This window comes from Zootermopsis nevadensis, unplaced genomic scaffold (genome assembly GCF_977971745.1).
Source record: "Zootermopsis nevadensis isolate Lab colony 2312 unplaced genomic scaffold, Znev_1.0 Znev_ptg000034l, whole genome shotgun sequence".
Lineage (NCBI taxonomy): Eukaryota > Metazoa > Arthropoda > Insecta > Blattodea > Termopsidae > Zootermopsis > Zootermopsis nevadensis.
Genome location: NW_028259166.1, coordinates 120,178 through 145,911, shown reverse-complemented (window position 1 = coordinate 145,911; position 25,734 = coordinate 120,178). Strand labels below are relative to the sequence as shown.

Genomic DNA, 25,734 nt, shown 5'->3' with positions numbered 1-25,734 from the left:
GGATCCATTTTAGTATTATCCCTCCATATATACCTACGACACTGAGTTCATCCGACTAAAATTCTGATCTGTCCAAAGCGTGCGTTATCAAATGTTTCGGTCTGTTGTCCAGCATGAATTAAGTAGCTTATTAAAACTGCGAATAACTACAAACCTCATCACGTGTCTCCCGCCACCGCCCGCATAAAAGGAACGTCAGGCATTGCTAGTCACGTGGGGTTGAACGCGCCCTGACCGCGACGTACATCAATCATCGCCCAAAAGTAAAACCATCGGACGTCAGGCTGCCTGATCTCATCACAGACACGTGTTCATCTGCGGCTTGCAACCTAACCTAACGATAGACACACCTAATGCAGAGGGACAGACGCTCGGAAACGCAATTAACACTAGAAACTGCAACACAAATCGATGTCGACGTGTTCCTCGTCTGCAACACGAAGCAGAAAACGTTTAGCCTCAGGACGAACAGCAGGGTCGCCGTGCTAATGATGACAACTCGCCGTGCGCTAGCAGAGGCTGGCTTAGACGCTCAAACACTCACTCACTCACTGACCTGCCGTCCATCCCACCCCCACCCCCGCCCCCAGCGTTTGCTATAAAAGGGGATTACTAGTATTCTCAATGTAAACACTTCGTGCCGGAATACTGTGTTCGAAGATGCCACATTTTAAAGTTAATAGACTATTTAAAACGCTACCTTTAAAAAAAAAGAAACACACACTTTACGTATTCGAGGGGCATCTCGTGCCTCGCCACAGAAGAAGTAAGTATTCGGTCACCTGCAAAGAAGATGTTGATTATGGAGCAGTCGCCAACCATTTTAATTCCATTATGGATACCAACGTTCCGTTTCCCCATTCTCCTGGAACGTGCAAGTCAATTACGAAGAGGGACCAGGATATGTCCTTCTGGAAGGCCTGAATTTATATGTACTTCTATCTTGGTCAGTTATTGAAAGGTATTTGTGTTCCTGCAGGGCATTTTGACGGCATTTACGAAGTCTATTGTGTTAGAGAGCTGTCTAAAAATTGTCATAGCTGGTTCTCGTCGACTCTGTCATATCTGAAACGCGTGCTCAATCCCTCCCTCTCTCTCTCTCCTTCAAACCGAAAGCTTTATCGATATTTCGAGATGTGTCATCCGTTCTGTGCCAATGTCCCTTCGTGCCCGATTGTGAAAGCGTGCCGAAGGAAAAGCAAAGATAACTCGTATTTCGACTCGCGTAATTAGTTTTAATTTACAAAAAAAAAGGGAGTAATTAAAATGTATGTAATTCTGCAAATTCATTCATAGGCGCGAATGTTTCCAGAATCAATATCCTGGCTGGTGTCGTCGCTACGATGCGCAAAATTCTTCTTTCCTTTTCTAACCCCCGGTTCGGGCTTTAAATTTGTAATTTCCGCCCTTTTAACCTTTCTCTCTTGTATATGAAAAACATATTAACTATCATACTGCCTGAAACAACGGGGTTCTAGTTCAGGAAAATTAGAATTTTTTCTTTGTCCCGAATTTCAGGTCGGCTCCGAGGCCCACCCAGAATCTTTTAAGTACACTTTGGGGGTTCCTCCATCGGAAGTTAAGCGACCTAGTGCCTACGTTAAGAATGCATGGAGCGATTCCTACACACCCCATACGCCCACGTGACGTGGTGCTCATTTAAACTCTGAGGACAACTGGCAGGCATACAGTATCCGACTCATATCTTAAATTACACATGACTGACTTGAATCAACTGGTGTCACCTTCACACTACGTTGTCCGCTGTCATCACAACTCGAAATGAAGAATTCAAATACAATTTCTGACCATCTACTTGAAAGCTAACACGTGCATCACACGATAAAATCATGCGCTGTATAAGATACGATGTTCTCACAGCGGAAAAGAGCCCTACGTTTGTCCTCCGTGTTCTAATTCCTCGTGAGCTAACCCCAGTGTATTAGCTCATTATAAAGGCCCCACAGAGCAGGCGCGCCTCCCCCACTAAATCTGAAGTCGAAGACAGATCCAATACTCGAAACGTCGTGTGTTTTATAATATCAGACGATGAAAAAAATTCCCAAACATCAATAATTTCATTACACCGTCGTCACAACCCTTCAGAATCAAAATGATTGTTTATTATGAGATTTCCAGGACTGGGTTCTCCCGATGACCAGTTTTATAAAATTTTGAGTCGTGACTTCCGCTTTACAAACAACAGAACAGCGGTGGGCAATGACAGCTGTTTGTCCTATAAAAATGCGATGGCCTAAATCAGCCAAGGAAACACCGAAAAGCTTGTAATTAGATTAGGCGTACTAACCGAGATTTGTTCGACATAGTTAAGTCTTAAATGAAAGTCTGAGGCTGCAAGAAGGAGAACTGTCCACTGTGCGCCCAGTGTGCAGTCAAATAGCTACTTAGTTGATTGCGAGCTGAGATTCTCACGGCAACGAAATGCTTACAGGACAGGACAGCGTCAAAATCCAAACGACGAGGGACACACTTTAAAGCAACACAGTTAATTTAAAAGAACTATAAGATTAAACAGCTGAAGGTCTTGACCGAATGGTTTGCAGTCATATGCCTCCTACTCGAGAGATCCGACATCAAATCTCCGTCCGCAAAATGCACAAGCCTACCTCGAGTGGCTTTTCGTGGCGTTCCTCATTCCCTCCAGGCCAATGCTGGGATAGTATTTTTAATTAGACCGGTAACGCTTCCTTCCCTATTTCTTCCATTGCATCACATAATTCCGCAATACACGGTCGATAAATACGCCCCAAATTCAACAACAAAAAAATCAATAAGTGAGACAGACCTAGCCTATTGCATAGATCATTGATAATTAAAGGCCGGGAAGCAGAATTTTCACTTAAATGTCATTCCTGTTCTGTTTACGACACTCCATTCTGTTTCCTGAAACACAATTTCTTCGTGCGTCGCGTAGAAAGCTGCAGACGTTTGCAGAAGCAGGGGCCGCGGTCCCATTTCGTAATTGACTTAGAGGGACCCCAGCATATCCGTCGCTTAATTTCTATTCACGTTTACTCTAACTCAATAACAAACTACCCAACTGCTTTATGAACACGGGCTACGTCTGATTCCAGTTCCGCCGATTTTCGCTGGGGCAAAGGAAACCACAGCGAAACAGCTGCAATCTCGCAAGCCGCACCGCCGGTCCCGACCGGAACTGTTCGTGGTTTTCCTCAGCCCCTTCATTTTTTTTTACTGGGCTAGTACCTCGTGATAAGGCTCCACCACTTCATTTTCCTTCCTCCATCCTATGACATCAAAAATTCATAACATCTACAATTAACACAGCGTTGTCATGTATCGTACAACCTCTCTCCTTGCACAGACAAGAATCGACACCGACTGATTTTCCTTTTAAACGAAAAGTCCGAAAATTCCTAAAGGCCTTAAGACTCCTAGACGGAGGATTTCAGAAGTCACAAACGGGAAATTCTGATTTAAGGATTTTCCCTCCTTCACGTAAAACTAAGGCAGTCATTCGTAAGTCCAGGAAAGAAAGAACTTGGTACTTACGTCCTTCTACCGCTCTCGCTCTGTGAGATGTTACCTAAAAGATAATTATGTCAGAGGGCAATTGACTGCATAAATTAATAAAAACTGCGGACAAAAACAGACTAAAATGAGGGACGCTCGAAACAGTGCACTCAACTTATGTTGGGCAAGGCCGTGGTCTAGGCAACACGGAGTTTTCCTCCGTGGCATCCCAACAATTACTCCATTCACACACAGAAGAAGGCAATGGCAAACCACTTCTGGATCATCTGCCAAGAACGTATATGAACAGGTCCCAGTCCGAGAAGAGAAAAGGATGGAAGGATCCTGTTCATATGGACCTGTCGTCAGACAGAACACTAAATAATAATAAGATGAGGTGGTCTAGCGGTTAGAACGCTGGCCTTGTAATCCTGGGGTCTCGGGTTCGATTCCCGGCGGTGCCCGAATTTATAACTTGTGTTGGGCAAGGCCGTGGTCTAGGCAACACGGAGTTTTCCTCCGTGGCATCCCAACAATTACTCCATTCACACACAGAAGAAGGCAATGGCAAACCACTTCTGGATCATCTGCCAAGAACGTATATGAACAGGTCCCAGTCCGAGAAAAGGTTGGAAGGATCCTGTTCATATGGACCTGTCGTCAGACAGAACACTAAATAAATAATAAAATAAATAAGTATCCGAACTAGATTCCAAGAACAGGCCGGAGTCGACTGACCTCGTGTGACAACGTAACACATCAATTCGCTTCTTGTATCAACAAAACTTCTGTTCTCCTCCAAAACTAGAAGCGTGTTAGTCTAGTTCAGAAATAACGCCAGGGTACAGGAAACTGCTCGTATCACGGGGGAGGGAGAGAAGCGACTGAACTCCTGATCCACAGCGGTTTGCTGTCTGGATTCCGCACACGCCAGAGTTCCACAAACTTGCACGGTATACTGGTACCTTGGGACTAATCGCAAAGTTATTCATAGTATTCAATACCTTCTTGTCGACCGTCTCCTGAACCTTTCAGCAACTTTTTCAACTCACCCTCCGGTTCAACCCCCCCGCCCAATCTCCTAATGTTTCACTTGTAAGAAGTTGAACATCGTGCACTGGTGCCAGTAAGTTTACTGCAAGTCTGAAAGTAACTGGCGTTAGTGCCTTTGTTCGAGGGTTGCCTGGATCAAGGGGGGGGGGGGGGAAACTGTGCGTGTGTGCCCGGTAGTCTAAACGCGAGGGAGAGCCTAATTTATTCCCGTGTTACATTGCGTATTTTATCTGTAACGGGCATGCGCAGTTGCAGCCGAATGTTAGGGGCAGAGTAACCAAGCCTAACTGGACCAAAGCATTTCTCTGGGGGAAAATCCATGTTCCCTGAAAATAAATAAAAAAAAAACAACCAGAGACCACTGGAAAGGCTTAGCTTTCGGCTACATGGTCGAGAGGACGCGATGGAACTGCTAGAAAGGAAATCTCATTGGTAATTGCTTTATTTCGTCGACAGCGGACAAAAATTTAAGGTAGCTTATAATGACTCCACATCTGCGTGCAAAAGTGTAACAGCCACACAAAACATTGTCCATTAATTGGGCCGACCTTTTGACGTTGGAGTTTATATATACCCCTGGTGCCAGCCTTAATTAGACTCTTGGAAATATAAGTACACGGCACACGGACAGCTTAATGCAAGGAAACATTGGTTTTTATACATAAGATGGATATATTGGCCGTAGGGTAAGGTACATATGTTACAGCAGGTTTTAGTCTTATTGTAACATATGCATTATTTAATGACATCTCGATGCATGTGAGGGGGCGAGGACAAAAGCTTCTAAGCACCATGGCGTAAGTTGTGCGAACGAGAGGAGGTGAACTCCACGCCCTTGAACATCGGAAGTAGACCTCCACCTACCCACTGTTGGCCTCCAAGCGTCGCTCTAGGTGCGGCGGGCGAAGAGAATTTTCCCACAATGCATTTCGAGTAGTTTAAAAACGCGTTAAAGAAAATTGAAACTTTCGTTACGACTAAGAGCGACAGTTAAGAGATTCTGAGGCTTGGAATGATCTAGATATATTTTACAATTTATGAATCGCAAATTAACAACAACATTATTAACACCTACAGTTGTTTGACTGAAATTGGAAAAGTTTCCAAACAAAATTACGGCTGATTGTTTAAAAAGAACGTGCTGCAAGGACGAACGCACCGGAAATGCGATTGTCGTTCAGCTAAACAAAGAGCTGGGGGGCTTCACGTGTTATTGTTGCAACGAAAATACTTCAAGCGTAACGATAGACCAGTGTTAATTCCATCACGAGCGGTCGACACCTCTTACCTGCTGCAGCTTTGAATGATTTCTACATTTAAAATAAAATAAATGACTGTTCTGATCTTAGATTCGTCAAAAGACAGTTGAGTAAAGCCTCTGTTAACGGGCAGATGACCTCAAGGACGACGACGGAAGCTAAGAATTCATTTGGTTGACGTGGAACACAAAATTTTTTGTCATCATTGTCACCGAAACGAAATTCTTCTGAGTTGGAATACTAAATTACGAACCCGGTCTAGTTCGTCCTAGTTTTGAGAACCCATTTACCTCAATGTGGCTTGCACTTAAACTGTAAACACTTTCCATCACGTTAAGTAGCGTTTCAGGCTTTAAATTAGGGTCCATTCGTCGCTCTGTACTCCAGAGGCAGTTCCGCCCACCTTCGATCCTCACGAGTTACCTCGGCCAGAATTGCGTTAGTTGTTGATACAAATTCTAATTCACTAAACATCTTATAGTAGAGGACCCCACATTTCAATATCACCGCTCGCAAGCTGTCTGCAACTATTCAAATAATTACAGCCACCCTCCACATGTGGAAACCTTCCCTTCATCCTTAACGTGCTTTTGTGACAAGGGATCGACGTCACAATACCAGGCAGTTAGAACCTGCCTCCATATGTAAGAGATTCCTGTATCCGAACACATTTCAGAGCAGTTTGATCTAACAAATATAGATTAATTTAAAGGGATTGATCTGAAACCACTGACAAAGCAAACTACTCCGTACCTGCATTAAAGCGGCTTACTGCTTACATTTTGTGGTCCTTCTGCACGAGTAATTTTCACTTTGACCAGCTTATGAATCCGTAACGAAGAGAATCATTATGAAATATCAGTCTGTTTCAGAACAAGCGAGGAACAAGTTGACGTGTGGCCTATTTGGTTGTTACTTGCGATAACGAGCAACTTTCAAACAGCTCTACTATTTTAATATTTCGAAAAAAACCACTTATTTCTTCTGTTTCAGACGTTAATGACAGTGGTTACTGCAGAACCTTGGTGATAGACTACCTTAAGGGCTTAGTTTTGAATTAACAGCTGTATGCAACGGACTTAATTCAGGTAGTGCCAAAAGAAAATCTTCGCATAACGACAAAGCGCACTACGACTAAAAGCAAGTAATAACCGTTTCCGAGTACTGAATAATGCCTCAAAAGGAAAGACTCACGCCTAAAATGCTGACCAACAACTCACCTATTATATGAGAACAGAATGTTCATTACCGTAGTCACAAAATCTCGGTATCGCCTTCAACCCTATCTCCATAATTAGAATTTTAGACGAGATGCATACATTTTATAACGCTTTAAAGGAACAAGATCAGATTTCGTATGCTGATTATATTATACTTGGCATTTTACAGTGCAATTTTCAAATTCTTTGGAAAATTCTACGCTGATTGTATTAAAAAACAATACATCAAAAGGACACCAAGTTCCGATCAACATGTAGACAAGTTGTGATCCAAAACAGGCAGAAAAATCCTGGTACATCATTTTTAAATAAATTTAAGTCCAAATGAATGACAGGTTCTCGCGACAGCACGTAACAGCCACGTTCTATTCTAAATGTCGTCGAATAAGCAACGCTGAGCCGTCTTACGCCGCTCCACGTTCGTCTCATTCATTAGCGGTCTGTTTGCTCAGGTACAACACTGGCAGCTTCGGTGACGTGGAGCACTTTTTAAAAACAAATATTGACAGAAAACGTAGAATTTTTTTAAAAAAAATAGCCACTTGTTCAGCAAAACCTCCATGCACGTCTGCCCCAACTACGTAGCTTTCCCTCTACCTACACATTTGTGCGATATAAATGAGTAGAATGTTCGCCACTAAGTTGAATATCGGACAATCGTATTTTATTTATAAAGGTAGCAGGTACGTCGTGGCATTTAGGACCACTGTTCTCCTTGTCAGATCACAGGCAGCGTAGGTCGATACCGCCCTGAGCCTAGATGCTACATTCGTCCTTGTCCTCAGTCATTCCTATCCAATAGTTGCTTCCTCAGAGCACAGCACCCGCTAATTTCATTGGCTCCACGAATGTTTCCTAGTTTCATCGCTTTATAAACAAGACGCTGTTAAAATACAATCACAGTCACAGATTGTCAGACCGCTCTCTTACCAAGTTGGCTCCGGACATTTTCCGCGGGGCGTATGGTAATTACGTAACTTTTACGTGTTTATCGCAGGATGCCGACATTCAAGGGGAAGCAAAGCGACAGGGGCTCCTGGACTGTCGAAAACTTGGCGGTGTCTCTGCTGGCGGCTAAAACTGCAGGTCGATTGGATTTTCTTCAAGACTGGATTTCGAAAACAGGGAGAGGCCGCGAAATTCAGGTGCCACCAATTCTCCTGCACTGGCATCTTTCCAATAAACCAAGATTTTATTTTTTTGTGGCCTTGATTCCGGTTCCGTTGATGACGCGAGGAGAGCAGAGACAACAGGAGGAACAGGATTCTCGAACATGGCAATTCGCAGGCAGTGGAAAATAGTGGCGGCCATGTTGGAAAGATATTCAGAAAGATTTTGCCCGTAAAAGATGCAATAAATAAACCAGGCTCCAAAGTCGTAAAGGAAAGCTGAAGGAAGTAAGATTCTCACGGCGAAGAGGATCATCGAGAAAGAAACGAAGAAGAATTTAAAATGTAGAAAGCAGGTTCATTTGACACAACTTAGAACGTACGATTTGCCAGCTGTAACGACAACAAAACAGCATCATGCGTTTTATTGGACAAAGTTTCGAAGAAGATCGAATTTATTGTCAGAAATTGGCTCATCAGAGACGGACGGACGTCGGAAAAGGGGTTTCGCACCATCTGTGTGAATTATGCTAAAAGAAATAAAGTCATCAAAATGACTCGTACAAAATTGACAGCAGTGTTGAATTTCGAAAAACATGGACTGCCCGATGCTACCCGAACTTGAAGACGCTTGCATTAACCGTGCCCGTGAGTACTTTTTCCTGACCACCATTTTCCATACGAGGGCTCGAGATAGAGGCCAGATATGGCGAGCCACATTCTTCACAGTCAGATCTCCCGTGATGATAACACTGGCTGATGCCCAGTTTTAATTAAACACAACACAGAGTTTAACCTCAGTAATGAGGTGGATATGTCAGAGAAGATGTGTGGGTTTGTATGAATTGTGGTTATCTTGGCGGTGAGTCTGAAGATGGCTGTCTTCTGGGTTGTTGCGCCGTGTAGTCTCGTAGAATTTTACCAAAGTTTCAGATGCTCTAAATTTCATATCGCCCTGATGATGGAGGCAGCAGGGAGATCTGAAGCGTTGATAAGCTTCCACCGCCATCTCCATGAGTAGGGTTGGTCGAGGTAAGTCTTCATGCATTCTTAATCTCAGTTTCTGGCTTAAGTAAAGTGTCTTGCGCATAGCTGACTGCTCACTGAGCTTATTATAAGGTCAGGGACGGCTTTGCCCCAAATGAAAATTTATATTGACTGCGCACTGTGAGGAAATGTCAAAATGAACTCTGTGACATGCTAATGGCGCACACACCTCGCCCTTCGTCTCATTTATGCAAATCAGCTTGATTTCGTAAGCACCACCAGAGAACATTTTCTGTCTGTATTACTTTCTGATGTAAAAAATCTTGAAAGTTTTCTCTTATCAGAGCGTCAGAACAGCCGGTACGACTTAAAATTTTGCAAGCACATCTCAAATTATGGCACTTCAGAAGATTACGCTATAATCGTAAGTTTCTACGTTTAACACCAGGTCCATTGTACGTCACCTGCTTTGCTAAATCAACATCTACGGGGTTTCGTGCGACCATCATAATATATTCCCAAATAGCATCGACCAGTAGGTCTTATTTTGGTATGGGACAGACGTCGTATTGACCCTAAGGTAGGAACTGAATTTTTAAGTATTATTTCCACGAACTTTGTCCGAAACGTTGCGACTCTAAAGTGGTTATCCTCACTGTTAGGGGCTCACCAACGGGGTCTACTCTGATAGAAACAACAAATTTTCCTGGGTTTCTTAAAAACACTCGTTTCGCAGATTATTTTCTCTGGAATCTTCACAACACGAGAAGGCCTAAAATGTCGAGGGTAGAGAAAAGAAAATCTTGGTTTATTCGTACGACGTCAGTGTAGGAGAAATGGTGGCACCTGAACTTCGCTGCCTTCCCCTATTTTCGAAATTCAGTCTTGAAGCAAATCCAATCGACTTGCAGCTTCTCTAAAACACTGCTGATAAATTATTTTCATTTCTTTTGAGATTAATGATCAAACCAGCCGATAGCGTGTACTCGGGAGTAAAGGCAACGCCCGGTATAGGTCAGAGGTTGCTTTCAGATTAAATATTGAAATTGGCTAGTTGGAAATTTGGCAAGACGCGACACATCACTTTTCGAAGTTTGGTGGAATTACGAATAAGACCTGAATGTAAAGGTAAGTTTAAATGCTTGGAAACTATAAACCGGACATATGTGAGGTGTGTCCGACTGGCGTTCAATCATCAGTAGCCATGAAAACAGACGCAGAAATGCGCTGTTTGCGTAACAGGGGACAGCAGATGTTCAATATGTTGCCCGTACAGGCTTTGATGTTGGCCGCTCCCAATATCACGGATTTATGACTTGTTTTAACAACGCACAAATTGAAATTTGTGTCAACAGGATGATTCAGTCGACCAATAACTGTCATTAAAGTTAGACAATAATAAATTAAAAACCTCATTTCCAAAAACTGTCGACAGAAGGAATATATATTTTCTCCAAGCACGCATTTCGAAGGAAAATAAATCTGAATCCGAAATTAAAACTTAAGTCGCTTTACATTTATCATGAACGATTTGTAATCGATTCCCAAATATTTAATAAAATTGTTTCGTCTGTTAAATTTAGTTCCATATAAAGTCGAATAAAATGAAAAGAAATTTACGTAACAAAAATCAGGCAATGATTTGGAAGAAATCGATCCAGACAAACTTCAGGTTACTGGTCCAGCATTTGCTCAAAGACAGCTATAATTATCACGAACATCTGCAGTCAACTCAGTTTTAGGCGTGCTTAAACGGGAGACTAGCCCCCTCCAGAATACAAATCCAGAGTAACCTCCTTGTTTAACAGCGTCTGAAGGCCACCGTTTCGAATGACGTGGTGACTCACTCTGATAAAAATTGTTTAATGACGTGAGAAGTGACGGTCAGGTATGGGTGACATTACTCACTTCGAACAAAATTGAAGGGTAATGCGAGAAGACTGTGCGACGACGCGTGGCGTCGAAACGAAGTTTCCGCTGTTATTCACCTTAACTTAGTTTAGCGTAAACACACTTACTGAACGTCGCTTAGAGACGCGCCTTTTTGGAGCAGTGGCGGACGCGGGAGACGGCGACCTGCGTCGAGAATTCCTGACAGAACAGTCGCTACAATCTGGGTTCAAAGGCTTCGGTGAGACACGGACGCAGTTGATATATCGCAAGAACGATGCTGAATGTATAGGCCAGCTGAGACTAAAGTCGTTGGACCGGAACCTGCCCCAGGCGACAACGAATTCGTTCCCACACGCAGCTGACATCTGCTGCTAACCCAAGGTTTGCAATCTGCGATTTTTTTGTGTAATATTGGCGGATCCTACAATTTCAGCTCGGTTCAAGATATTTTTTTGTAAGTTCTATAATGTTCGGACGTAATGGAGTGCCACAAAAATTATTGTGAGGTCTGTACGACTAGTCGGAATGAAGTTAATTTTGCTTTAGTAAGTAGTTCAATCGTTCCTCGCATTTCGGAGCCTCCGTTGAAACGTAATTAGGTCAATTACGTTTCTCATTCGCAACAGTGTTTTGGCTAACCTTAAAAATAATTACGACTAGAAATTAAATCGGAATTTAATTATGCCTTTTTGGGGCATACTTTTGTCTGCGGGGAAAACGCAATTCCGCAATTTCATTTGATTCAGCTTCCTATATTAGTAAAATGCTTAACGATAACGATTTCGCTTGTTTAACCCTTTGAAGCCGAAGATCGTCTTCATAATATTTACGAATCCAGACCGTACCGCGAAGAAAACACTTCACCTCACCATTAGAAGTCGAATCAGGCGGTACCACATAAGATTTAACAAAAGAACATCCCGGTCAAAGCCTTAAGTCACATTCCTGCGGTCCCATCGGAGAACTAGTACCACAATGAAACGTTTGACACCGAACGTCGCTGTGGAGTGGTTAGCACTCCTGCTTCATATTCCGGTGGTCCTGGGTTTAAATATCGGCCCTAAGAGACGATTTTCGTTGTTTTCCTCAGTTCCCTCAGGAAAATGCCGGGATAGTACCACGACAAAATCTTTCCAATGCAGTTTGAGTTAATGAAAGCGTCCATAAATACTAGCAATAAGTTTCCTGACAAATTAACATTTCATATTTAATAATTACATAATTACAAAATCATTTAATTGATAAATAATTTATACCTTCAAAGCCTATATCAAATCCTTCGTATTTATAATAGGCTGAGTATTTAGTTGTCCGAATGCAGGACCGTACAGCAAATGATTACAATTACGTACAAAGTAAGCCATCTACTGGGTCCCCGCCCCATTATCCTTGAATCTGTTACTTTGAAATTAACAAAACACGTACAACTGAATACAGATTTACTAAATAAACCGTAAATTTTCTTAATTGCCGTGAATTCTCCAACCGGGTCTTAGGCATGCATTCAGCGTTCCTCGGTTCTACGAAAACATGATTTTGTGGTTCTGTGCCCCCCCCCCCTCACTGCAACAGCGCCTCAGTCCTGACATGAATCACTTTGAAGAAATTCCGAGGATAATGTCAGAACAGTGACGCTCAATTCTTCCATTTTTCAAGCAGTTATGTTTCGTTTCATACACAGTTCGATCGTCTCTCCTCTTTCATTCCCAAAATTAATTTAAGAATGTTTAATTTGAAAATTTCTTTCCCCGTTTCAAGTCGCTGCTCACCTAACACGTAATAATAAATCCCCTGCAGCAAACACAAATAGAAAAACAACGCCTGTCCACGTAAATGATCAAGTGGTTAACGCTATTTAAGTAAATAATCCCCGTTTACACCGAGGATCATATCAAACCCATCAATTTAAAATGTGTTACGGCACATGGACTTTAAAGGGTTAGTGACGCAGGCAAAAGTGATGTTTTCTCTTTTTTATTCCCAGCATTCGATTTTTATAACTCTGAAAGACGTAACTGCATTAACACTCGTCTGTTAGAGGTACAGGGTCCTTCTGTATGAGTCACAGGTCTGTAGACCGAACTGAGTTGCTATCTGGGACAGCATCTGGAGGATTTCATCTTCCACCAACATCGTACGTCTTGGAATGAGGAAACGCTTACACATAGCAGTGGAATAGTGTAAAATTTATGACAACTGTGTAGTTCTGGGAGAATTAAGTTAACTTCATGTTAGATTTTAGGTTTTCACAGCGGTGAGTATGAAGATTTCTGTCTTGTGGGATGTTGCGCTGAATCATCGCCCTGATGACGGAGGCAGTATGACCTCCGAAACGTTGGTAAACATCGACCAGACTACACGGCGCAACAACCCAGAAGACAGAAATCTTCATACTCATCGCCCTGATGATGGAGGCAGTATGACCTCTGAAACGTTGGTTAACATCGACCAGACTACACGGCGCAACAACCCAGAAGACAGAAATCTTCAAGTTAACTTCACATTTTTTATGAAATTTCATAATAAAATTAAAATAATATTACATCTTTCCATTTGCGCACTCGAAATGCAAAAAAGATGTTAACGCATTAACCTGCTTTAAACAAAGCAGTTGAGAGTAAATGCCATGTGACTCGGAACAAGCGTGTTGCCTTTCCTTTCACATTTGTCTTGCAGGTGATTCCCGTGGGTGTGGCTTAAGCCGGCGTGGGGTCTCGCCAGCGCCGAACGCCTCAGATGAAGTCGGTAAGAGGCGATGACGAACGAAGCTAATGGCGCATTCGACGCAGCGACCTAAGACCATGAGTGGCTTCGGAGTGTCCCGTCTCTCTTGCATGAGCGCACTCTAAATCACCAGACGTTTCGCCGCCTGCAAGTCCTGGGTTCAGTTCCACACAGTGCATTTCTGGGTGCGTCTTCATTGCAATTTCCATCCTTTAATATTTACGTTTTAATAGGAACCGGACGGGAAGCGACTAACAACATCATTCCGTGAATTTAATCTGTTCTTTATTACACACTGAATTAAATTTTCTTTTTTTCATTACTGTCGTTCCAATTTATTATTATTATTATCCCATCCATTCCCCACTTTACAGGGCATTTACTTCAATGTACCCGAGACAAACCTTGCCCCTGAGGTACACAGCGCAGTGGCTATTTCCGAAATACATTTTGTTCTTAATACGTGTATAATTTTATTGCGAGCGATGACTACATATTTTACGACAGCGTCTTTCGAATGATCTATGAAGATCCTAAAATGGCGGTCTTCTGCAGTTCCCTGACGTCGTGTTCGCCCGGGATGTTGGGCCAAATGTTTTCTGAGTGACCTGGAGACAGTTCCAGTTGACCCTCTAATTATTGGGATCACTTTTGCTTTCACTTTTCACATTCGCTGTATTTCAAGATATTCTCAGCTTCCTTCTTAATTACATTATTTTTATTATTGATTATTGATTATGCAAATTCTCAGTCACTAAGGACATCAGAGCTTTTTACCTTCACTGCAGACTTGTTATGTTATACAACGCCTTAATCAGATAAAAGCTGAAGTGTGCCTTGGCTGTACGGAACAATCTTACACTGACCGAGTCTAATAACATTATTCAGGGTTGATTACATAATTCGTGTCATTATCGGCCAATTTCATGTTTCACGTAATGACGTTTTGTCTTCAAGCTGTTGATACCGACACCGATCTTTGATTTCTTATTTCTTTAAGGGCAAAATAAAGTGTCATTCCGAGATGGGCGTTGTTAGTATTCGTGTACCTCCGATGTTAAAAACAAAAAATCTTTTCCATTTTCCATATATTTTAGTTTAATTCTGTTTTAATTTGTTTCGTTTGAATAATCTCCTTTAGTGTTGTGGATCTCAAACAATGTTTGCCTGTCATACACTTTTGCTGTTGGCAAACGCTCCAGTAAAGAACTTGTATTGATTTATTAATTCTACTACAAATTATAGTCTGAATCTGCTTAGGACTGCATTGGAGAGAGCGTTTATGGCGTGGAACCAAATGAATTAAATACAAGAACGGAAATATCCACAAAGGAGATAAGATATCATTTTAAGCGTTTAAAATGACTTAAAAGTGATCTGATACAAGGGAGTTACTTAGTAATAAGTTTGTGAAAAACATATAGCGTTATTAATTGTGAAATGTACGAGGGTCGCTCATTAAGTAATGCCCCACATTTTTTTTCTCAGCCAATAATGAAGATAGAAAAGTGCACTTTTACATGCTTGAGATTTGATGTTTCCCGCGTTCGTGTACGGAGTTTCAAATGATTCCAACCGATAGCGGAGCTGTAGTGAACTGTTAAAATGGCGTCTGTGAACGACTCTCGTTACAAGCAACGAGCTGTAATTGAATTCCTTGTTGCTGAAAAAGAAACGGTGGTGAACATTCATAAACGTTTGTGTGCTGTGTATGGAAGCTGTGCAGTCGATAGGAGCACCGTTGGTCGCTGGGCTAAGAGAGTTAAAGCTTCAGGAAGTGAAGAAACCGAGCTCCGTGATCTGCCGCGCTCTGGGCGTCCTGCCACAGCCACCACTCCAGACATGTTGAACCGCGCGGATGCCATTATTCGTGAGGATCGGCGCATCACAACTCGACAATTGGCCCAACAGCTTTCAGTCAGTAATGGAATTGTAATTGCAATTATCCGGGCTCTTGCATATTCGAAGGTGTGCGCAAGATGGGTTCCACGAAGTCTCACAGCAGACCACAGGATTCAAAGGAAAATGATTTCTTCTGAATTGTTGGAGCGTTTTGATGCTGAGGGAGAGATCTTTCTGTCCCGGATCATTACAGGTGACGAAACCTGGATACACCACTTTGAGCCGGAGACAAAAAGGCAGTCAATGGAGTGGCATCATCCTCTATCACCGAGAAAGAAGAAATTCAAGTCAACTCCCTCCGCCGGAAAAGTCATGATGACTGTCTTTTGGGACAGTGATGGGGTCATTCTTGTGGATGTGATGCCAAGAGGTGCGACCATCAATTCAGACGCGTACATCAGGACCCTGAAACCCTCAAGAAGCGTTTCCGACGAGTTCGGCCTCACAAGCATCCAGCAGAAATTTTGCTCCTGCATGACAATGCACGCCCTTACACAAGTCCGAGAACCCGGAAAGAAATCACCAAATTTGGTTGAACGGTGCTGCCCCATCCACCCTCCGACTCCATCTCTTTGGGCCACTTAAAGATGCTATCCGCGGAACAAGGTTTGAAGATGACGAGAGCGTTATTCAAGCAGTGAGGACATGGCTACGTGCACAGGACAAGAGCTGGTACCGGCAAGGCATGCATGCACTTGTTCCACGCTGGCGTAAAACCGTACAAGTTGATGGGGACTATGTGGAAAAATAGTATGTGTAAAGGAAACATTGATTTATATTGTCACTAAATTTCAGCCATCTTGAATAAATATATTCTGAGGAAAAAAATGTGGGGCATTACTTAATGAGCGACCCTCGTATAACCCGACAGCTGTTAGTACGCAAAGAGAAAGGTTAAAGCGGGACCTGGGACAAGATTTCGTGCAACAGAACGGGGCAGCGAAATCTGCAGGCTTCACAGAATATCCCACGTTGCTTAAGACAGGCAGACAGACAGACCGAAGGAGATGGACAATGGAGCAACTCGCAGCGAAAAATCTACATAAAGCAGAATCATCGGCTTTAGGTCATAAGATCTTTAATAGACAACACAAATGTCATCATACCGCCCCTTATACAGAGACGTAACACCATTAAAAATAAGGCCTAACATCTGAAATGTAATCATTCAAACAGTTATCTGGGTCCGCGTTTAACAAGCGAGCTGTTTGCATTAACTTCCCGTGTCCAGGTCACGCACGCGTCCATCCTGTCAGCATCTGCGGTGTTCTGGACGTTTATTTCAATTAGCCAACACCACAAGCATCCCAGAAACAGCTACTTCGTTCATGAATCTGTTCGAATCTTGGCCGGATTACCACAGCCTCACAGAGTTTCCCCTTTGTTTTCCTCAGTCTAGAAGATCGAATAAATGTTATTACTAATAGCACACGACCGTAACCTTCCAAGTCCGCATCTACTCTTACTATCTCACGCCAAGACAACGTCTGGTTTCGAAGCAACGTCGTTAAACATCTCACAAACAGTCCAACGCTTCTGTTAAGCGTTTCTGTTCGTTAGTACCCAACATGCAACAGACGAGGATCTACGACAAAGGTTGAGAAATAAGCCGATTTCTTCACACATTCATCTAATTTATAACTTGTGTTGGGCAAGGCCGTGGTCTAGGCAACACGGAGTTTTCCTCCGTGGCATCCCAACAATTACTCCATTCACACACAGAAGAAGGCAATGGCAAACCACTTCTGGATCATCTGCCAAGAACGTATATGAACAGGTCCCAGTCCGAGAAAAGGATGGAAGGATCCTGTTCATATGGACCTGTCGTCAGACAGAACACTAAATAATAATAATAATAGGACATTGTCCCCTGGTTGTATATTGATCAGCCTTAAGGCCTTCCATGCTATTCACGATATAACTCGCTGCAGTAGCAGAGCCCGTCCGCTGATACCAGATGCCGCCAATGCATATCCGTCCACCTCCTGCTTCACCAATATTAATCTCGAGGTTTTCCTCCGTCCTTCTCTGTGGTGGATCCGGGAATTTGAAGCTCCTTCATCCGATGCTCCACGCACTCCGCGCGCCCTCGTTCCTAGCAACACTGCCACGTCCTGAACGTACGACGCGGGCTGAAAGCCTCTGATAAATCACGAAGTTCCTCGTCACACAAAAGCTAGTCTCAAGACAGCGAAAGAAACTTCCCCGGACAGTATTGCCATTACGTTACCATGGAAACAGAGAAAAGTTCCACCTTTAAACCACACTGCAATTGAGAGAACATCATGTAACTTTTGCAGAGACTTCAGTCCACCGATAGTGTCCAATTCTTAGCAAGTGGGGCGCGTGTTCCTAAACGATATATATCGTAAGTAGCACGCTAAAGGTTAAAGATTGTGGCGCACAACTTTGATTCCCGTGCTAAGGCACCAACCACAACGCAAAGTAATTTCTCGGTCAATAAGAATTTTTCAGTTACATTTGAAGGATTGAAGTGGGTTTATTTCTTGGTTACGGGTGTCACTGGCTTCGGACACTCTGCTAAATGGGCCCGTTGGGTGCGGTTCGCCTTTCAGGGGTTCAAGAAGGAAGTTCAACTGCCCCAAGCTAAATCTGCAAAGAGACGCATCACGTGACCAAGAAGACAGATTTCATGGACAATGGTCAATTCTGGGGACAGGCTGTAGTTTTACGCACGGATTTATGAGTAAAGAACAGCAAAGCTCGGTCGGGAGCAGCGGGTCCCTCTCGGTGGTTAAAGTGGAATCATTTCCCCCCCCCCCGCTTAACTGAAATCGTGATAACCATTTTTAGAACAAGTTGCAGTCGTGGTTTCCAGTGAAGTTATTAGTTACGTCAAATTGGCCCATGCCGATTATAATTTATTTGTTAATAATTGTCTTCTTTGATAACGTCATATTAATACTTTCATATTTCGGGCTAATTTCACACTTCACATTTCATCTCCAGCATTTATGCAGAATCCATTCCCTTTGTGCTCCTGACGTGGTGCATTTCTCTACTGCCAAACATCCCACAACAGGTGTTTCTTCTTCACTTTAAAACATTAAGAAACTTAACGCATTCATGAAGACTACAATCAGTAACCTACTAACGCCGATGTACGCTATAAACATTTGCTCAGTTATAAGTATTCACTTAAAAAGGCACAACAATGCTATTAGAAGGTTAAAAATAACGACACGTCGAAATCTGACTGAAGAAGGAACGGAATTCAAGTATTCATGGGAATTTTATAGTTCAGAAAGGGCGTGGACGACATATAAGCTTCAAGCATCCGGAATTAAAGGTTCACAAGCCTGAAATACGACTGGTTGAACAAGAATGAGAAAGAATTACTGTTGATCAATTCACTCACCATAAATCTCGGCGGCTACTGAAGGTAATCCCGCTCTGCACTGCACATTGTTGAGAAATACTGAGGCAATTTGCGTGCGGGTTAACTTCTAATCACTCAATTAAAAAGTCACATTAGCACTAATAATGCAACGCCTATTCACAGACGCCACATTGAACAAAACACTGCTAGCCGCATACGACAACGCACTCTGCCGGTCTCTCCCAAGACACGAACAAGTGAAGTGCGGATCTCGCACGTGGAACCAAGAGGCTCGCTCGACAAGCGTTCTCCCACTACTGACGCGATCGACTCTGGATTCAGTGGCCCTGTGGACCTGCGCACTGACGATCGATGTTGCCAAGCAAGCAGCTGGTGTGTCAACAAACACACAGCATTAGAACTTTACCTTTCATACATTCACTTAACAACACTGGAATAAACTGATATAATTACTGGTAACAATCTCATTCAAGAATTGACACGAAGAACAGTGACGTATGTAAAATTACGATAAAATTTGAAACCCTGTGTTTTCCACCGTAATACGTTTGTACGCGAAACGTGGCGGTTCGTACATATTGGGGACCCTTCACCCTTCCCCCCCCCCAAAGCTTCACTTCCTGTGGACAGAGACTGTATCAAAGCATAATTTATTTTACATTATTAATAATTTAGTCAAGTAAATGTTACCAACGAATTTTATTTTTTTTCCGTATTTGTAAATGCACTTTTATTCACACAAAAATAAATAAAATATAACGCTGACGTATTTCCAAAAAAATATATAATTAATTTGTCCCTAATTGAAAAACTATGGGTCGCCAGGCAGAATAATTTTTATATGCTCGCTTGCAAACAATCACGCTTATGTATCGCTGGTCTAGAGCAGTGGTATTCAACCTGGGGTACGCGTACCCCCGGAGGTACGCGAAATTAAAAAAAAAACATATATATTATTTTATGTCAAACACTGAATAATCAGTAATGTAATTTATTTAATTTATTTTAGATGTAGATTATATGTTATGTATAACTTGAATTATACACCAACAACTTTGCGGGTACAAAGTTGAACAGAAATTATATCTGGGGGTACGAGAACAAAAAAGGTTGAATACTACTGGTCTAGAGGAATATGAGTGGTAAAATTTTCGTCTTCTTTCCTGTCTACGCTGCTGTACTTTTAAAATAAAAACATTTATATATTTTTGTCTTATATTTTGTATAAGTAACCACACACAACTGCATATAAATGCATTCATTTGAAATTGAATCGTAAAAAAAATTAATTTCAGATGTTGGGATGGTTTTTAAGGATTTTCCAAAAAAAAAAGTTTAATATTGGATTTACTATGTCGGTTTCCTCAGAAACCGCTCAGTTTTGAATAGTGGATTGGAATTTGAGAGACTGTTGTAGGTACAAAAAGTGTCTTGTCATACATGTGGAAAGACTTGAATAAAATCAGAAATACACTCAGCGAAACACGAATTACCGGTTGAATTAACTCTTCGCATGAATGAGATGACTCGGGGTAAATGTAACGCGTATGCTCGAATGAATGATCAGAGTTTGGTTGGAGTCACTGACGAAGAAGGGGTAAGGCAGCCGGTCTCTGCTTCTTTAGAGAATCTGTCGAATCGTGTTGCTTCACGAGGTCGGATGTGGGGGGAATTGAATCCGGCCAACAGTCCGACCGTCGCCTGCGAAATCAGATCATCGGCCGAAGTCCCTAGGGCCCGCTCTGTCTGCCGTCATAAAAATGTCAGTAGTTGCTTCTCAAAGCACTGACCTTCGCTCCTTATTCTATTTTCTTTCTTTTTACGACAGGAACAAAACGGACTGCGAGAATCATGACTTCAGCCGAACGCAGAAGCAGAGTCGCTACTGGTGTTATTTCCTCTGAACTAAAGCGGCCGGAGTGTGCCTCGATCTAGTGTCTGAGCTAAGAATGCGTCTACCTAATCCTCCATTATATGCAGATTACTAGTACTGAGGATAGTTGAGCTCGGCACGGCCTGGTCGGTGTATGGAACGGCCGGGTAGAAGCGTGGAGATGCGCGCGCACCTTGCTTTTCACCCCCCACCCCCCGCGCCCTGGCGCTACTACTCGTTTGAATGTCGAGGTTCTTTGTTAAACACTTGGTATAAAGTTACATTTCGCCTTTACCACTACTAGTATTGTAATGAAGTCGCAACACTTGCAAGGTTGGCAGTATGCTGAAGTACCGATCCACTACACCTGTCCACTTACACTGCGATTCGAGCACTCTCTGTTGACAGATAAAGGGACGTAATATGAAGCGTTCTGTTTGACTGCTCGTCGAAAGGTCAGTGTGACTCATCGATACTTTTAACGACTGTCGTTTGTTTTATAGTGTGTCTTTAAAGCGCTTAGCTGCTAATTTGCGTGTGATACGAACCTCAACCAGTTCAACCCATTCAGAAGTTCTAAAAGATATTCTGTATCATTTTATATACCGGTCTTGGTCTTACAAATGGTTTGTTTGGAAGATATTTTCCTCTCAAAGCAAAGTATTTCTGCCCAGTGCTCTGAATGTCAGTAACTACGACTCTCTTAAGGGGGATTAACGAGATTCCCACTGTCCCTATCTACATTTAAAATTGCCAAAATTAATAAAATGACTTAAATTTGGATGAAGTAAGGCGCACTAAAATATCATCTAATCACACCTCCTTCGTTTATATAAACCAGATTAATATGCCAAATACTGGTTTACCCTTCATCTCAAGATTCAGCCCGTTCGGCAATTGAACCACGGACACGGACAAATTACAGCTGGAGAACGGATCACAACACAGTACTGTAATCTAACTTGAAAACAAATGACGAACAGCAGCCGGAGCAAGCGCACAACAAAATGCTTCACGAGCGAGCAATGGTCTGAGAAAGTGAGACGAGCAAAATGCTTTCTGCTTCATTCTGCTCGATCGGTCCTATCTTTAACAATACGAAAGCACTTTTCAGCAAAAGCGCTTTTGCCAAAAGCAACGCATAAATTCGACATCGGTCGAGACTTTTCCAGCGTTTCGGCAAATACTGTAGTTGCCATCTTCATAACGTATTATGGGCGATAAATCAGGCAGGAGGCGGGTGTTTATCCAGTCGGGTCAAGGAAAACAGGCGATGGATATTTCTTAGCGACGACGTGACGAAGAACGTTTAGCCGAACTCGTTTGTTCAAAGATCTGCAACATTTTATCAACTACACAAGCAAAAACTACGATGTACGTCGAACATGAGACACGATTTGAAAAAAAAAATCTTTTAAATGAATTCTGTTTCTCTCGCGTATTTTATTTATTTTGTGTTCTGTCTGACGACAGGTCCATATGAACAGGATCCTTCCATCCTTTTCTCGGACTGGGACCTGTTCATATACGTTCTTGGCAGATGATCCAGAAGTGGTTTGCCATTGCCTTCTTCTGTGTGTGAATGGAGTAATTGTTGGGATGCCACGGAGGAAAACTCCGTGTTGCCTAGACCACGGCCTTGCCCGACACAAGTTATAAATTCAAACCCGAGATCCCAGGATTACAAGGCCAGCGTTCTAACCGCTAGACCACCTTATCTTATTATTATTTAGTGTTCTGTCTGACGACAGGTCCATATGAACAGGATCCTTCCATCCTTTTCTCGGACTGGGACCTGTTCATATACTAAAATATATATAATAAATTCAGGTCAATACACAAAACTATATTTGGATGTTAAAATTTAAAATTTAAATGTGTTCATATAAGTTCTTGGCAGATGATCCAGAAGTGGTTTGCATTGCCTTCTTCTGTGTGTGAATGGAGTAATTGTTGGGATGCCACGGAGGAAATCTCCGTGTTGCCTAGACCACGGCCTTGCCCAACACAAGTTATAAATTCGGACACCGCCGGGAATCGAACCCGAGACCCCCAGGATTACAAGGCCAGCGTTCTAACCGCTAGGCCACCGTGGCGGGTCTCTCGCGTAAGCCTAATTAATCTTATTCTGCAGATAAGATATTATCACCACCTCGAACACAGCCCCTACGTATCACGACTGCAATCACCAAGTTCCAGTCATCATTCCGTAAGCATCATCGAATCGCGTGTTTGTATTTTCATTACGATCTCATAATAGCCTAATGCTCTTTCAAAATTCAACGCAGTTGTTCATACGAAACTTGTAAACATTCTCAGAATCCACGTGCCTTGCTATCAAGGCTCGTAATTTGACTCAATATTTCGCACGAGTACACAAGACTGGAAACACCGACTTCATGAATTAATTCATTAGACCTTATATTTCAGCTAATGGTATGGTACGATCCAATCAGCCTCAATTTTTCTGTTTCATTATATTTATTCGTTCACGAATATTCAAAATGATGGAGATAAAAATAAACGATTTTGGGAGCAACACTCATACCCTAAAGATGGAGGAGGTATGTTCCATTGAAATTCTGCCAACAACCAGTGGGCGATTACCAAAAACCAGGCCTGCAACACCAAACTTCCTTTTGCTAATGCATCTCACAAGGGAATGGTTAGGTCGGTCATGCCGAGACCTCACCTGAAAAGTTGCTCGTCTACAGAGACCGTCTAGTAATGATTGTACATAAAATTTAAGCTGCTGATGCGAAAAAATTGCTCAAAGTTGGTACGTATATTTAAAATTCGCTCCGCCGCGCATGCGCGAGACAGCGGCGCGCCATCCACCGGTACATTGCAGCTGAGCTCGAGGAGAAAGGTTGAAGGCAGGGAAATACTCCAGAAATCTCTCTCTCTCTCTCTCTCGCTCGCGCGTAGTTAAAAGTATATAATACGCAGGTGTTTTATATGCTGCTTTGTGGAAACAATGTCAGAATGCTGTTAGCGAATGAATCCTTGAATGATATTTAAGAATCCAGTCCTTACCGCGAAGAAAACACAACTCTTCACCATTACAGAGATCAACTGGTTAACGCTGTTTAAGGAATTGTTTCTTCTCTCCGTGTTTGTAGAGACAGCGTTATGTTAATCTCTCACTGAAAAATACTTTTAACCCTGCAAATCCCAGTGGTAACCATATGTACCACGGAATTTAAAAATCAGTAACGCTTCAATTTCTATTTATGGCTCTCACAATAAATATCGATTACTTCCTTAAACAGCGTTAACCAGTTAATATTTCTAATGGTGGCGTGTCGTGTTTTCTTCGCGGTACGGACCAAAATAATAAATAATATTTAAACAGGTTTCGGGCTTCAAGGGACAAAACATAAGATACAATGCAACTGCAATCATCGTCGTTATAATGTTTTTGTTTCTTGGTTTATTTAAAGACGCTGCTTCAACTGTATTTGCTAAATGCCGTCTGGCGGCTAGCCTACGTGTCAGGAGGACGAAACGTTTTCTCACCAGACGCTCAACGCGACAATAAAAGTTTCCTGGCTAAATAACAGAATAAACCTTCACAGGCCAGTGGTAACTATGTATACCACCTGCTTTAAAACTCATAATCATATGTGTCTCCCGCAGGAGTGGAATATGGAATTCACACAAACTGCTTTCCAGTACGAGCATTACGATATCAGTTGCTTAATTGCATTTTGTAACCAATTATTACGGTTTTCAAATGAATAAGGATGAACTGAAAGGAACATGTAGCACGCATGAGAAAACTGAGCGATTCGTACTACATTTTTGTAGTCGGATAATGTGAAAGGAACAGAGAACGCGAATACATGGGACGATAACATTAAAGTACATCTCATGTAAATAGAATTTGATGGAGCAAACACGCGTTGTCTCGGCAACTATATGATTCGTTTCTTACCTCAAAGTAAACACAAGGCGTCACCATTACGAACATCGAGTAGTTGGTCTGACGTCACAGACGGACGGATCTTACGCAAAGGACAAGGCTCTCAGCCCATCCGATGTTATAGCGGTCCCAGGGCAGAGACACGCCGGAAACTTATCCAACTACGGTTAGCGTTGAACAAGTCCCGGGTTCGATCAAATCCGCTGCCACGTATTTCAAACTGGCGTCTGAATACGCAGGAGGACATGATAATGAGTCCAGGGGGATATCCTTAACTTCCTGATCTTGCTGTTAGCTCCTTATCCCTTTGAAGCCGAAGATCGTCTGAATATTATTTATGAATTCAGTCCGTACCGCGAAGAAAACACTTCACCTCACCATTACGAAAATCAGCTGGTTAACCCTTTGAAGCCGAATCTCGTCTGAATATTATTTACGAATCCAGTCCGTACCGCGAAGAAAACACTACACCTCACCATTACGAAAATCAGCTGGTTAACCCTTCGAAGCCGAAGATCGTCTGAATATTATTTACGAATCCAGTCCGTACCGCGAAGAAAACACTACACCTCACCATTACGAAAATCAGCTGGTTAACCCTTCGAAGCCGAAGCTCGTCTGAATATTATTTACGAATCCAGTCCGTACCGCGAAGAAAACACTTCACTTAACCATTAGAAGTCGAATCAGGCGGTACCACATAAGATTTAACAAAAGAACATCCCGGTCGAAGCCTTAAGACAGACCCTCCTCCACGCAGTGACTGAGTATCAGTACGATGATCCCACTCTCAGAATTGAACCAAAAATCCTGTGTGAATCTCGGATGACGCAAACAGCTTAGTGGCACCAAAACCTAAAATCGGCGTAAACTGATCAAACGACAATTAGAAGAACCACGGCTTTGACCAGATCAAGAGGGCGACTTGGCCGT

General features: G+C 42.6%; 1 long non-coding RNA gene across 2 annotated transcripts in view; it reads right to left on the bottom strand.

Moving 5' to 3' along the window:
* LOC110838003 (uncharacterized) overlaps positions 1-21,763 on the bottom strand; it is a 67,829-nt gene extending 46,066 nt beyond the window's left edge. Inside the window, exons 1-2 of one of the 2 annotated variants that reach the window (XR_015538139.1) lie at positions 21,172-21,763; positions 19,022-19,372 (exon numbers count right to left, since the gene is read on the bottom strand). This is a non-coding gene — a long non-coding RNA (uncharacterized LOC110838003). Of the gene's footprint in view, positions 1-19,021; positions 19,602-21,171 lie in introns of those variants that run through there. The other variant, XR_002545911.2, reaches the window with a different exon arrangement.
* Positions 21,764-25,734: the final 3,971 nt, after the last annotated feature.